Source organism: Lissotriton vulgaris, chromosome 7 (genome assembly GCF_964263255.1).
Source record: "Lissotriton vulgaris chromosome 7, aLisVul1.2, whole genome shotgun sequence".
NCBI classification, from domain to species: Eukaryota; Metazoa; Chordata; class Amphibia; order Caudata; family Salamandridae; genus Lissotriton; species Lissotriton vulgaris.
This window is the reverse complement of record NC_141695.1, coordinates 1,509,923,401-1,509,938,059: the sequence shown is the minus strand read 5'-3', so window position 1 is coordinate 1,509,938,059 and position 14,659 is coordinate 1,509,923,401. Positions and strand designations below refer to the sequence as shown.

The window sequence follows — 14,659 nt, the reverse complement described above, 5'->3', positions numbered from 1 at the left end:
CCAGAGAACGGGGGGGTGTCTCGCCCGATACCTAATGAAGAAGACAGGAGGGCTCGGGAGTACAGGGATAGCTTTAAGTGTATCCACTGTGGGCCCAGCAGGAGGGAACAGAGTGGGAGTTGCGAGAGGCCGTGCCATAGTCCTGGTGACGACGGACATGAGCGCAGCCCAGGGAATATGGGAAACCAGGAAGGATCGTATCAGATACTGAGTGATACGAGGCCAAGGGAGAATGGAGACCGAAGGGAGAGTAGCAGAGAGACTTACTGTGAGAAGAGAGAAGAGAATGGGCAAAATGAAAAGGGGGGTAACAGGCCCGTGTTCCACCACCTTCCAAGATCGGATGGCCGAGCATGGGATCTGGAGAGATGGGAACAAGAGAGAGCACTCCCCAACTCTCCAGGACCCAAACGTAGGGCCCGAAGTTGGGATGGGAGAGACACCTGTCAACCTCCCTCGAAGGAATTATTGCGAGCAGAAATAAAAGCCAAAAGACTCGATGTCTCCAGCTTAAAGTCAGATCTGGATGACATGGTAGACGGTACCCTGCCCTTAGAAAGAATGGACATGTATGAGCAGGATGAAATTCTGTTCATGGCAAAGGATGTAACTCGAAAGGCGAGAGCAACACATGAGAAATTAGTCGAACTAGCAGGCAAATATATGGTAGACTTGTCAAGAACCAAAGCGTTACAGGGCAACCACAGGCTACATTACACAGACCGAGATCTAGATGAGAGGAGGACCATCGGATTGAAAACACACATAAGGGAACTGATCACTGGAATAAGGACATGGAGGGCCCTAGATAAGTGGGAAGAGAGGTGGTCCAAGAGAGGGACCGTTAGGAGAAGTACACTTGGGATGACACCAGGAGGACAGCAGGGAGTAGAGACGTACCCTTTGAGGGAAGTCGCAAATGGGACCTATGTCCACGTCCCTTGGAGTAGGGGGGATTTAGCTGCTTTTACCACCTCTTTCCCCAAACTGCGGGAAAACCCTGTGGAGTGGTATAAGCAAGTTGAGAGATTCGTAAAAATCTCAAAGGTCCTATGGATAGATTTGAACACACTGTTTGACATAGTGGTGCCAGGAGATTTGTGGACCGCATGCAAGGTTAGCGCTGAGTGGCCCATCATAGAGCCAGAGAGAGACGCTAGGACTAATGGGCCGGCCGAGAGTGTGATGGCAAAATTCGAAAGAGTAATGACGTGGCTGAAAGAGAAAGTGCCAATGCAAGACATAGATTGGGTAAAAATTGACCGAACGAGACAGGAACCCAAAGAGACAGTACACGAATACTATGAGAGGTTGCTGAAGGCGTTTAAACAGTATAGCGGTCTGGATGTCATGGATCCGAGGGACATAGGGCAGTTTGTGTCCAAGTTTGTCCTAGGCCTGAGACCGGATATTAGTTTAATGATCCAGCAACACTTGATTTGTTGGCAAAATAAACCCCTGGATGAAATACTGAGGTATGCCAGGTACTGCTGTGATGAGATAGATTCTAAGGCTAAGAAACTAAAGGAGAAACTGATGGTGGTACAGATGCAGGCAGCAGGAAAGGGGGGACAGCAGCCACAACAACCAGGAACCGGTACTGGAGGAAGGAAACAATACAGCCAGAACAAGGCCAATGAGGAGAACTCCACCTTTAGACCTAGGATAGATATAGCTACCTTAAAGAAAACGACTAGGTGCCACCAGTGTAACGAGCTGGGGCATTGGAAACGCGAGTGTCCCTATAATATTGAGATAGGAGACCAAGAGGTGGAAGAGGAAAAGACTCAGAGTGCGCCTACAAGAGGGATAACGCAATACCAGGGAAAGGTGCTCAAAGGGGGGCCTCCCCCCCGAGCCCAGTTCCCGCAGGCACCCAGAGTAGGGACTATGGGTAAGACATATAGACAGATGCCCCTGTTTGTAGGAGGAGAGGAATGCTATTATGTGGACCCACTAACTGGACAGAGAGTGGAAAGAGATGACTGCATCCTCGGGGCAGCTCTGGAGGTAGACCAAAGGGGACCCTATGTTGAGGCCGAAGTGGCAGGGTTCCCCACGACATTTTTAGTGGACACAGGAGCCACTCGATCCACGATCAGATCAGCCGCAGTCCCAGGCCTGCCCATGTCGGGGGAGACCATACAAGTGGTGGGGGTCGCTAACAAGAGAATGACCAGTCCTTTGACTGAGCCCGTGCAGGTGAAAATAGGGAAGTACAGTGAGGAGCACCAGTTTGTGGTTTGCGATTCTAGTCCTGTATGTCTGCTAGGAAGAGACCTTTTGTGCAAATTGAACTGCACTATATACTGTACTCCGCAAGGAGTGGAGGTACTGACAAATGATGATGATGCAGACTTTAAGGTCGCGAATTCCAGAATATGTGTGGAACTATATCCCACTCTGACAGTAGACGAGCTCCCCTGGGATTTGAGGGAGACAGTCGCTCCAGAAGTGTGGGATTTCACTGGGGAAGAGATTGGGTTGGTCAAAGGAGTAGACCCAGTGAAAATTGTAGTGAAACCTCATGCTGAGTTTCCAAGAACACCTCAGTATAAATTGACCCCAGAAACGATTGCAGGCATAAAACCCGTGATTGAGTCCATGATTAAGCAGGGAATACTGAAGGAAATCGTGGGTAGTCCATGTAACTCCCCGATTATGGGTTTGCAGAAACCAAATGGGAAATTTCGGATAGTGCAGGACCTCAGAAAGATTAATAACATAGTCGTTTCATGTTGTCCAGTGGTACCGAATCCATCAGTGATACTGTTTCAGATACCGTTCCAAGCAGAATGGTTCACTGTGATTGATCTTTGCCAGGCTTTCTTTTCGATCCCTTTGGACGAAGAAAGCCATTTTCTTTTCGCATTTAAGCTGGAAGGTCGCGTCCTAACATGGTGTCGTATTCCTCAGGGGTATACAGAGAGCCCATCGATCTTCAACCAGCTCCTGAAGAAAAATCTTGAAAGTCTAGTGCTGCCCCAGAGGTCAGTTCTGGTCCAGTACATAGACGACCTCCTTGTGGCGTCAGAAACAGAAGAAGCTTGCAGGGAAGACTCTATTGCTTTGTTAAATCACCTAGCTGAAAATGGGCATAAGGTATCCCCGGGGAAATTGCAGTACTGCCTGACAGAGGTACAGTACTTGGGACACAGAATTGAGAAAGGTAAGCGAAAGGTGTCACCAGACAGGATAGAGGCCATCATGAAAATGAATGCGCCTAAAACACAGAGAGAAGTCAGAATGTTCCTAGGAATGGTGGGATATTGCCGACAGTGGATTGCAAACTTTTCACTGAAGGCAAAGCCCTTGCAAAAACTGACGCACAAGGAAGTGAGCGATCCGGTACCATGGGACAAAGACTGTTTGATGGCGTTCCTGCAGCTGAGAGAGGACTTGTGTCGTGCTCCGGCTCTGGGAATGCCGGATTACGATAAACCATTCTTGCTCTACTGCTGCGAGAGAGAGGGATGCGCGCTGTCTGTGTTAGTCCAAATCCATGGGAATGCCCGTAGACCAGTCGCTTATTTCTCGGCTACTTTAGACCCAGTAGCCGCAGCGTTGCCCGGATGTCTCAAATCCGTTGCCGCAACAGGTGTCAGCATTGAGAGGTGTGAGAATATAGTTATGGGGCACCCGTTAGAGGTACATGTGCCCCACTCTGTTGAACTATTGATGACCAGGACCAAAACACAGCATCTGACAAACAGCAGGCTCACGCGCTATGAGCAAGTCATTCTTGCTGCAGAGAACGTGACCCTCAGGAGATGCTCTGTTTTAAATCCTGCTACCTTGATGCCACTTCCAAACGATATTGAAGATGATGATGAATGTACAGACCATGACTGCCTCGATGTGACTGAACTATGCACCAAACCAAGACCCGACATCGTAGATGAGCCACTGACCGACCCAGATGAAATTTTCTTTGTCGATGGCTCATGTGTAAGAGATGAAGTTGGGCAGTTGAGAGCAGCTTACGCTGTTTGCACAATTACTGGAGTAGTGGAAGCTGGATGCCTGGAAGGAGTACACTCCGCTCAGGTAGCCGAGATTATTGCCCTGACGCGTGCCTGCCTGGCAAGCAATCAAATTCGAGTCACCATATACACTGATAGTCAATATGGATACGGGGTAGTTCATGATTACGGGCAGTTATGGTCTCAAAGAGGGTTCATGACCTCTTCAGGCTCTCCCATTCGCAATGGAGAGTTTGTGCGCCTGCTGTTGGAGGCATTACAATGTCCAGCAGGTATTGCAGTTGTGAAGTGTACCGCGCATACCAGAAATATGGACTTCGTGTCACAAGGCAATAGATATGCCGACGAAGTCGCACGGTATTGCGCGGAGACAGGATACTCTTTCACAGAGGTGGAAGTGGGTGGAATAAATGTAAGGACTGAATTAGCTATGATATTGGAAACTGTTGATACATGGGACGAACTGAAGGAGATGCAAGAGAATGCTCCTGACGGTGAAAAAGAAACATGGCAAAAGGCAGGATGTGTGGTGGGTGAGGCCCATTTCTGGGTCTCAGCAGATGGCAGAGCAGTGTTGCCCAATGAGATGGTGAGCCCAATGGCCCGACACATACATGGTCCTGTCCACTTAGGAAGAGATGCTATGCTGAGAGTGTTTAGACAGACCTGGTACAACCCCAAGTTCAGAGTGGCAGCCGAAGCAGTGTGCCAGCGTTGTGTGACGTGCCAGCAGTTGAATGTAGGGAAAAAGACACCAGTTGCACTGAGCCACATAGGGAGGTCAGGAGGTCCATTCAATAGAATGCAGATAGATTTTATCGAAATGCCAAGGTGCAGCCGCCTCCGTTATATCCTGGTGGTTGTCTGCGTTTTCTCCAGATGGGTTGAGGCATATCCTACACGCAGGTGCGACACCCTCACAGTGGCTAAGTTACTGCTTAGGGAGCTTATACCGCGCTTCGGGGTGCCGGCCTCTTTGGAATCAGATAGGGGAACGCATTTCAACAGCTCGCTTGTGAAAATGATTTGTGCCGCTTTAAATATAGACCAAAAGCTACATTGCAGTTATCGACCAGAAGCTTCAGGAATTGTGGAGCAAATAAATGGCACCATCAAGGCCAGAATTGCAAAGGTGTGTTCATCAACATCCTTGAGTTGGCCTGATGCGTTGCCATTGGTTCTTATGAGCCTCCGCAGTACCCCAGACAGAAGAACGGGGCTGTCACCACATGAGGTGTTAATGGGAAGAGCAATGAGGTTACCTTCTGTCCCAACTGCTGCACTGATTAGCATCACAGATGATATGATCCTGGACTATTGTAAGGGGCTGTCTGACGCCATTCATTCTGTGTCCCTTCAGGTGCAGGCTGCCGAGGTACCATCGTGCCAGGACCCTTGTCACGACTTGCTTCCTGGAGATTGGGTCCTGGTGAAAAAGCACGTGAGAAACAGCTGCCTGGATGTTCGTTGGCGTGGGCCTTTCCAGATCATCCTGACCACAAATACGGCAGTGAAGGTGGGAAGCCTGCCCAACTGGATCCACGCGTCGCACACGCGGAGAGTTCCAGCACCTCTGGAAGAAACAGCTCCTCTCTCGGATAGACGTCCAGCTGCGGACCGAGAAGCCATAGAGGGGGCTAGCCAAGCTGTAGAGGTGCCAGCGGAAGCAGGGAACGAATCTGACCAAGCTGAGGACGGTCAGTACAACAGCGAGACAGACGAAGCTACTGAAGGGGAAAGTAGCTGGGAGTACGAGTCAGACGCTGACAGGTCTGACAGAGAGCGGGAAAGAACAAGAAGAAGACGGAGTAGAAGGGTACGTGGAGAAGCTGATTGGCCGCAAAGAAGGAGCTCTAGCCTAAGGTCAACTCCGGAGAGAACCCTTCCTCCGATATCAGAAGACTCAGACCCCGAAGAAGGTGCTCAGGGCGCTGAAGCACCGGAGTTGAGGAGGTCAAGAAGAGTGCGTGTGCCTAACAGAAGATACTCCACCCCTGAGTGGACATACCTGGCGACAGATGGCTTCGAAGCCAGTGACAGGGAGGATCCGAGCAGTGGTGGTGTCCAGTTCTGAGCCCATCGTAACAGTGGAGATACGACTGTTAGTACCCGGAGTTGAACAAGAAGGGTCACTGACATTTATGCTTCCCCGACCTCCCCGCCTCAGCAAGATAAAGGACATGTTTCTCACAGAATTGCAATTCCCCGATTTTGGTACAAAGATATCAGCAGCAGAAGAGCACAATCTTCGTCTGGAAATATTGAATTTTGCTGTTGAAGCTGCAGGCGAGCGCCTGATAGTGGATGCTTAAAAGACTTTGTAAATAAGCGTGAAGAAAAGAAGATTACCTAGCGCCTAGGAAGCAGAGATTCTTAGGGACTCTCCCTGAGATGATGGAGAAGGGCTAGGGTTGTCTGTATTTGAACTAAAAGGAACTTTGGCGGAAAGGGTTGTCAGCTTCCAGTTGCGTGGTTCTCAGGACAAAAGGAGTAAAAGAGACAGTAAAGGAACGAAAAAAAGAAAGGAACTTTGTGCTGAGTTAAGAGAGAACCACACTATCTGACGAAATGGAGGCCGGTACCCAGAACCGCAGAGCGAAATGTATAATAGGTACACTAATAGTAGGAGTGATAATACTAATAGCTTTAGTGGTAACAGTCTCTTATGTAAAGGGACGTGAGGAGGAGGCAAAGGTAACTGATGTGGCATCTGTAGAAGCGCTTACACCCATCATTGCTGGTGAGAAGGGGGAAAACACACATGAGAAAGCGTTATTGGCTGCAGAAGCCCGCAGGTTACACGTGGATGAGTCCCAAGGTGACTTTAGGTCAAATGCTTATGCTAAATTATTATATGAGTATGTGGAGGCCATGGAGGTGAAGGACTGTTACGTCTGCATGCAGTTGCCGGCGTCTGTAGATGAAGGCATTCGATACCATCACCTCCCGCTGACATATGGCATTACTTGTAGCTTGTTGCTTAGTATATTTTATGGGAGAGATAGTTTTGACTATTATTTCTCCAATTATGATGCAGTGTTACCAGAAGTCCCAAATTATAAACAGATGAACAAATGGGACTACTGGAAGAGTGAAGACAGGTTGGCAAAATTTTTCATTCCTTGGATTACGTTAGATACTTCACATGCCCGCAGAAATAATCTGACATGCAAGGTGTCAGAAGTCGAGAAAAAGTTTATAGGGCAGGTGGATGATCGGAATAGGAGACAAAAGATTTTGAAAAAATCAGGACAATGGAAAACAGATTGGACCGAAGAAGAGAAGGCACACAAAAGAAAGGGTAGTAGTGGTCCAATAGCTTTAGATAGAACGCAGAGAGGAAAGTTATGTCTTCATAGAGCCAAAACGTATTATGAAAATGTATACGTGGGAGAGGTTAGTTGTGAACATGCCTTCAATTTGGAGTATTACACCAAAGACTTCCTGAAGGGAATGCAAGTGATTCCTAACGTATATTTTGTATGTGGGAGAAATGCCTACGTGAGGCTACCTGATAATTGGTATGGCTCATGTTATTTGGCCATTATCTTTCCTAAAATATATCATGCCCAAGACTTAGAGATCATTGAGGGCAAGACATCATCAAGAGGAAGGAGAGATGTGAGTGCAGAAATGGTTGGAGATGTCTTTGGAGCTGTGTTCCCACTTCTGGGATTAGCTCTTAATGATGTTAAAATTAGACGGCTAGCAACAGTCGTAGACAGGTTGTCTGCCAGCACTGCTCAGTCCTTAATGCTAGTAGAAGGAGAGATGCAATCGATAAGGGCTATGGTTCTTCAAAACCGCCTTGCGTTAGATGTCCTATTAGCAAAAGAGGGCGGAGTCTGTAAGGCTTTGAAGGTCCAAGAATGTTGTACTTACATTCCAGACAATTCGAAGCCCCTTGAGAAAGTTATTAGAAATATAACTGGTATTCACAAGGAGATTGAAGACCTGAGCAGAGAAAATGTCTGGGAAAAGGTGGGCCAAGGAATGAGTGAAGCTGGAAGCTGGCTCACCGCCTTAGGCAAAAGCTTTGTGTGGAAAATACTAAAACCTATCATCATAATATTGATCTGTGGAATCGTGTTATGGGGTTTGGTGAGGGTATTTAAATGGAACAGAGCCAGAAGGTCAGAGAGAGCTCAGAGAAAACAGCTGCAGAGATTGGCTGCCATACAAGATAGTCAGTATCGGAGTCTGAGGGCTCTGGAAACACAGAAGCGAGTTATGCTAGCAATCACCGCAGTTTAAATATTTAGTGATGACCCCGAGAGGTCATCAAAGGGGGGAACTGAGAGAGCGCAAACTGATCAAAATGTAGAAGTGCACCACACTTACACGTAGTAAGCATAAATCATGAAGAGAAATGCCATGAGTGCTGATAGTAACTACATCTATATTCTGAAATATGTAGTTAACTTAGAGAATGCATATAGAAGTGGAACTAATGAAGACATGAGTGCAATGTATAACTTTATTAGATGTGATTAATCATGGTTCATGTTAAATGTAGCTGCTAATAGGAAGATGGCGTGCTGTGAGCACAGAAAGAGACAGGCCTCATGCATGGCCATGACAGAAGGAATTAGACTGGTATACCTTTCATTTCTTGGACCGCATTCATGTTATGATTACATTATATTATTCAGAAGAGCTATATTATATAGATGTGAGTTCTTTTATTAATTCACAAAATGTGATACTATGTGATTTTATTCAACGTGAATATTCCTGAATCTATGTTGTGCAGCTGTTAAATGTAAGATGGCATACGGAAACGTTGAACGTGGTAGGCCTCAGGGCCAGAGCTAGGAGGGAGGGGGAAGGCGATTAAATTGCATAATGTGGATTGTACTAATGTTTAGTAATAATGAGTAGGGTTTGATTTATAGATGTGTTTACTTAATCAGTAGAATAAGAGTATTAACATGCTAACAATTAAAGAAGAAGTTGAATATTATAAAACTGTTGTAGAGCTGGAAAGCCTTAAACGTTGATTTACACATATTAGTCTGGGCCGGGGAATGTTGCAACGCGGTTGGAAAACCATGAGAATTGGGATTTGGCTCCAAATGTCTGTCTGGAAGAGAAAAGGGGGTATTCAATTATTCATAAATGAATAGATGCTTGTTCGTGAAATGGACCAGACATGGAGGAGGGTTCCGGAATGTTTAAGGGGTATCAGCGGGCCGGAGAAGAGTCTGAGAAGCAAGGTCGAAGCTAACCACAAGGCCTCATCATGGAAAAAGCCAGAAGCTACACCACGTGAGGGGCGTCTCACGAGGGGCGTCCTAAATGTTATTGGATTTTTGTATTAGGGACAGCACCCCTGGGGGGAGTTAGAGCAGAAGCCTGAGGACCCTTTAGAGAGCGGATGGGTAGGCAGAGAGGGGCCATGACTGGAGGACTTTAGGTTTTCACCAAGAGTTTAGAGTGAGTGACTTCCCTCGGGAGTCATTCACTGCTGACACCTTTTGTTAGGTTGAGACCTGGTTAAGTAGGGATACCATCTAGATCAGGGTAGGGAAAGCCTAACCTGTATTTTCCCTCCGCCTGTAATGACCGACAGATTTCAATATGTGTCTATGCTAATAGCACTATTGTTTTTAGAACTGGTATTGGTAATTTCCGTTGTTCGTCTGAGGGCTTTCAGAGAACACATGTACGTAGTTGGGCCTGTGTATCTGGTTAATCTCATTTTGAGATGTTTGTATTTGCAACTTATCTTGACTTTATAATAAACCTTTGAAAGCTAGAAGTTGTTTGTGATCCTTTGAGCAGAGTCCTTTATTGGGAGAACTAACTTGGTAAGAGATGCACTTTCTTTCCTCAAAGACAGGCAATAAAGGTTCAGTCGACCAGATCGGGGTTTTAGATCGATAGTGATAAGGTATTGATCAAAATCTCACCCTTCCAGAGGTGGGACGCTGCGACCAACGTAGGCCTCCTGGCGCTGGCAGCATTGGTTCATCTGGGAGCTCAGGGCATAGTGCCTCCTGTCAAGACCCCCATTGTGCAGCCACTTACGCTAAAACAATGAACAGGATTAGCATGTACTTCTTGGCTTGCTTTTGAAATGGCTGGCGAGGCTCACTCGAGGGGAGGAGCAGAGCCCTAGACATGGCTGGGGCAGCTAACAAAAGGCCGACAGGAGCGCCAAAAAGACCCCACAGCCCAAGAATCAGCAAGTGGGCATGGCGAAACAACTCTGCTGGAGCACAGCAGCGCGCAAAATGTGCTAGTATTTTCCCGTTTTTACATATAAATACAGACAAAGAAAAAACATGTTTTCCGTCTGTATTTATATGTAAAAATCCGTTTAAACGGAATACCGGGAGCCCTATAATTGGATGACTGCTAAATGAAGACAGTGCGCAACATCTTATGTTCACTTTCTAATCGTTAAAAAGCACCAGAAGTAATTCACATATGCCGCATGTGAGAACAGGAAAAGTAGCAGAAAATTTTTTTAAAAAATGAGGTACCCCGTTAACTTGCATTGTGTTGAAAGTAAGTGTTTCGCTTTAGGTTGGAGTACGTGGTACCAGAATATACAACGCTGCTGTAATCAAACCAGTTATAGTCAGAACGTAACTTCGCCTCGGTTTGTAACACAACAATGGTGACAGCGCCTCGTCCGGGTGGGGGCAACTCACCTGTCCCTGAAAGAAGAAGCACTCCAAGTCTCCCAAAACTACATTATTATGACAAGAATCTGGGCTGGAAACCACAGCTGTTCGATCGTTCACCAAGGTTCCTAGGAGTTCTTCCCAGACCGAGAACTTCTCCGCAACCTTTCATGTAAATATCAGCTGCTCCTTCACCCCCTATATTCTCGAGAAAAAAAATGTAACTTTGTTATTTCCGGAAATATTTATATTTCTGCCCTCCAGAGCAGTAGAGCTCAAAAAGTCACTTCCGATCGCTCCAGGAAATAAGTGTCATTTATTCAAAGCAGGGTCTCGGAACGCCCCTTCCCCCGCCCACAAGTAGACACCGTTGATTGGGCCGCCAGAGTCAAATGATGTCACTTCCGGCAATCACAGCCTGATCCCTTCAGTAAAATGAATAGTTACGTCTGGGCAGTGGCATAAGTAGAGGTATAGCACCTATAATAGGTTTTTATTAGGTGTGCCCTCCTGGTTTCCCTTTCGCTTCTTCTCCAAGAATCGACTTCTTCAGTGCCCCAACCGCCGTCATGGGCAACCGGAGGCGGGTTAGGGCCCGCATGTCTCCTCTCGCTTTCTTTGTGCAGGCTTGCCGGGCGGAGCTGAGACGGCGGCGCCCGGAAGTGGAGGTGAGCTCGGCCGTCCTGTCGGAGGCCTGCGCCGAGCGATGGCGGCACACCTCCCCCAAGGAGCGCGCTCTTTTCGAGCACCTCTCCCGGGTCGACAAGAAGCGCTGGGAACGGGAGAGGGGGGCGCCCGATGGGCGTGGCAGGCCACGGAAGGATCGGCAGAAGAATGACCAGGAGAGCGGGGACCCTGGGGGTATGCTCCAGCGAGAGGAGGTCCACGGGGGCCCCGAGGAAGCTGCCCTCTTCTTCAGTGAAGCTCCTAAAAAGGCCAGGGGCCCAGAGGCTGCAGTGGGCTCGCCAGTGGGAGACCGCATTGATACGCAAGGACATTCTAGGCCACGGACCAGCAAAGAGCGAAAGGAAGTCCAAACCACTAAGGACAGAAAACACCCAAAAGAGTCTCACCGGGAGCAACAACCCGGAACTTCAAGGGGCAATCAAATCAAACCCCCCCGAGACCCGCTGCAACCCAAGCGACCACACACTGCTTTTTTACTATACTCGGCGGAGCATAAAAATCAGGTGCGATCCGAATGGCCCAGTCTAAACTACGCCGAAGCCCTCAAGAAGATGGGCGAGTATTGGGCGAAGCTGAGCCCGGAACACCGGCGACCATTCGAGATCCGTGCCGCAGCCCTCCGGAAAAAGTACGAATCTGATCTGGCAGCCTACCAGGTCAGGAACCGAGAACTTGGGGTGGAAATGGCGGTTGCAAGCCCGAAAGGAGTGGCTGATGAAAAGGCGGAGGTGACACATATATCCCACAGCAGAGAGCCGAAGAACGAAGATGGATACGAGGGTCTTCAAACCTCAACGCAACTCATGTCTCCAGAAGAGAGTGAGGAGATAATGAATGACTTGGGAGGCGAGGAAGGAAGCCACGAAGGAGCACTAGACGGCGGGAATCCATGGATGGAGGGGATGAAAGCGCCTGTTCGATAACGCCTACATGGCTGTTTTCTCTTCTTAGGCTCCGTGAGACTGAGACTTCGCTTCCTGTTCAGCATTCCGCTCAAGTAATGCCCTTTACCCAACAAGTAACAAACAGCGCCTGTTCGTTGTTTTCATTAATAATCGTCCTTGGTTCAGCATCTTGTTTATAGGCACATTACTACTTTGAGTTCTTTTTAGGTTGGAGGAGGAATTCTGCCCAGTGTCCTACGACAGAGATATTTTCCAGTGAAGATGCGATTTTTTGGGGGTCCTCTTGTGGTATACGCTCAATTTCCCGCAGACTGAGTTATGCTTCTACACTGAAGGCGTAGAAGCTGTCTGAGGGCATTGCAGCCACTTCTGCGACAATGGAACGGCCCTTAATATTTTATGTTCCATTTTGCCAACTGTAGTCGAACTAACGCTTAATATATCTATTTTTGTGTGTGTGTAAAGCAGGCATTTCACACTTTTAGAATCATATTAGGTAATACAAGTACTTGAGTTTTTTTAGGCAGATCAACTGCAATAACAAGATTGTTATAACATTTAATTTCGTTTTTTACGTAGCCCAAAATTTGCAGTTAACTACATACCCTTTAAAAGCCGTAAATACCTATAAGACTAATGACCTATAGTTGCCAAGTCGTTTTCTGTTTGTCAGGTATTCTACTGGTGACTGGCGTTGTCACGGAAAATGCTAGTAATCGGAGGGGAGGGGGGGGGGGGGGGGGGAGTAACATAACGCGTGGTTTGACCGCCCCCACCTGTTCGCGCACCATTACATCCCTTATTCTCGGTTTCATTGCTTGAAATGCGGGATACTATAATAGTGAACTTTTCCACCTTATCAGCCAGGTATTTTTATACATTCTGCACATAACTCGTGATACCAGTTCAGACATAAACACCCATTTCCGTCTGAGTTGGCTTTACTGACAAAATCGTAACAAAGGCATCGGTCTCAAATAACATTGGGCCCTTGTGGTGACCAGAATTATTTTCAACGTAACTTGGATCACGTACTAAGCCAAGTATACTTGTTCCCATAAGAGCAATGGCGATTCTTGGACATCATGTGCACTCTTCTCTTTCAGGAAACGTACTTGAATGTTATATGCCATTTTATCTCATAGGAATTAGCATGATTTGATGCTCAAGTTAGTTCTCAGGGGAGGTTAATATGTTGGATTTCAGTATAAGCCTTATTTTTTGGATGAAAATTAACCTTTTCATTTAAAAATGCTATTTCCATTCTAGGAGTTGACCGTAAACTTAACAGGCCATTTACTCAAGACAAATGGCCATCTGTAGCTGAGCATGCCGGTTCACCCTACATGAACAGACATTGATTTTGAAATGTCAATTTTCTACCATGGAAAAATAACCAGTTTTGTTGTTGAAGTAAATGCTTATACCAAATGAACGAACAGGTTGAACTTTCAAGGTCATGTGCTCGAATGGAAGTGGCCTAATTTCTAAGAGCATGCAGGTGTCATCAGTGTATTTGACCACATTGAAAACAGTCATTTTTTTACACTTATGAGAAGAACATCTATACATATGTGTTTAATGCCACAGAAATCGTTCAAAATAAAAGCATGCACATTTATTCCTGTCGATGCCAAAAGTACGTGAACTTCTGGAGTTGAAATGGAAAGGAAACACTTGGACAACGGGGAGGGAACTGATGGAACAAAATACACATTTGCGTCATGTATACACATCCTGAATTGTTTACTTGGTGGATCTGTTGTGCACGAATTCTGAAAATTGATGACCAGCATAGATTTCCAGTTATACTCTTGGGATTCTTTTTGAATCCATGAAAATTGCAACATTTGCTCTAAACAGAGTAATCTTATGGCAGCAGATTTCTGAATGGTCACTACTGCCAAATTGTGAATTGGGCCCTGTATGACTCAAGGCGCTCAGTCAGTGTCCCCAAAATTCCCACATGGCCATTATTCCAAACTTGAATGGCACCTTTCTTGTAATTTTGATGCCTCCTAGCAGTCGCTTTCATTGCTTCCTCTCTCCTAAGGTGCCCCATACCATGTCCCAACGGAAATTGTCATCTTGGAGTGCCTCAGGATTTCAAATTATTGTGCCACAGTTATGTGGAAAAAGATTCTTCACACCCACTGTTGAAACAAAAACGTTTATTGCACCCCAAATCAACCACTCCAAGCCCCCTAGTCTCAGATTCCTCCTCCGCATTCCCAACACCAATTGTCCCCAGTGACGTGCCCCTTATTTTCTCACCTATAGTTTTCCAAGTTAACCCAAGTTGACTTAATTATTTTTAGCAGTTTCCCCTTCTTTGTAGTCCCCATCCCTCATGTTCTCCCACAATTAATTTCTCACTACAAGCCAGAACGTTGTTCTAGATGCCTCTTCTCACTGTGCCCACACCTCATGGTCTTCAAAAGGTGTCTCTAGA

At 46.8% G+C, this 14,659-nt stretch overlaps 1 protein-coding gene across 1 annotated transcript in view; it reads right to left on the bottom strand.

Moving 5' to 3' along the window:
- Positions 1–12,244, bottom strand: part of STX17 (syntaxin 17) — a 35,488-nt gene extending 23,244 nt beyond the window's left edge. The window contains exon 1 of the mRNA XM_086932365.1: positions 10,643–12,244. The gene's annotated coding sequence lies outside the window, so the exon portion shown is untranslated. The remainder of the gene's footprint in view (positions 1–10,642) is intronic.
- Between the last annotated feature and the right edge of the window lie 2,415 nt (positions 12,245–14,659).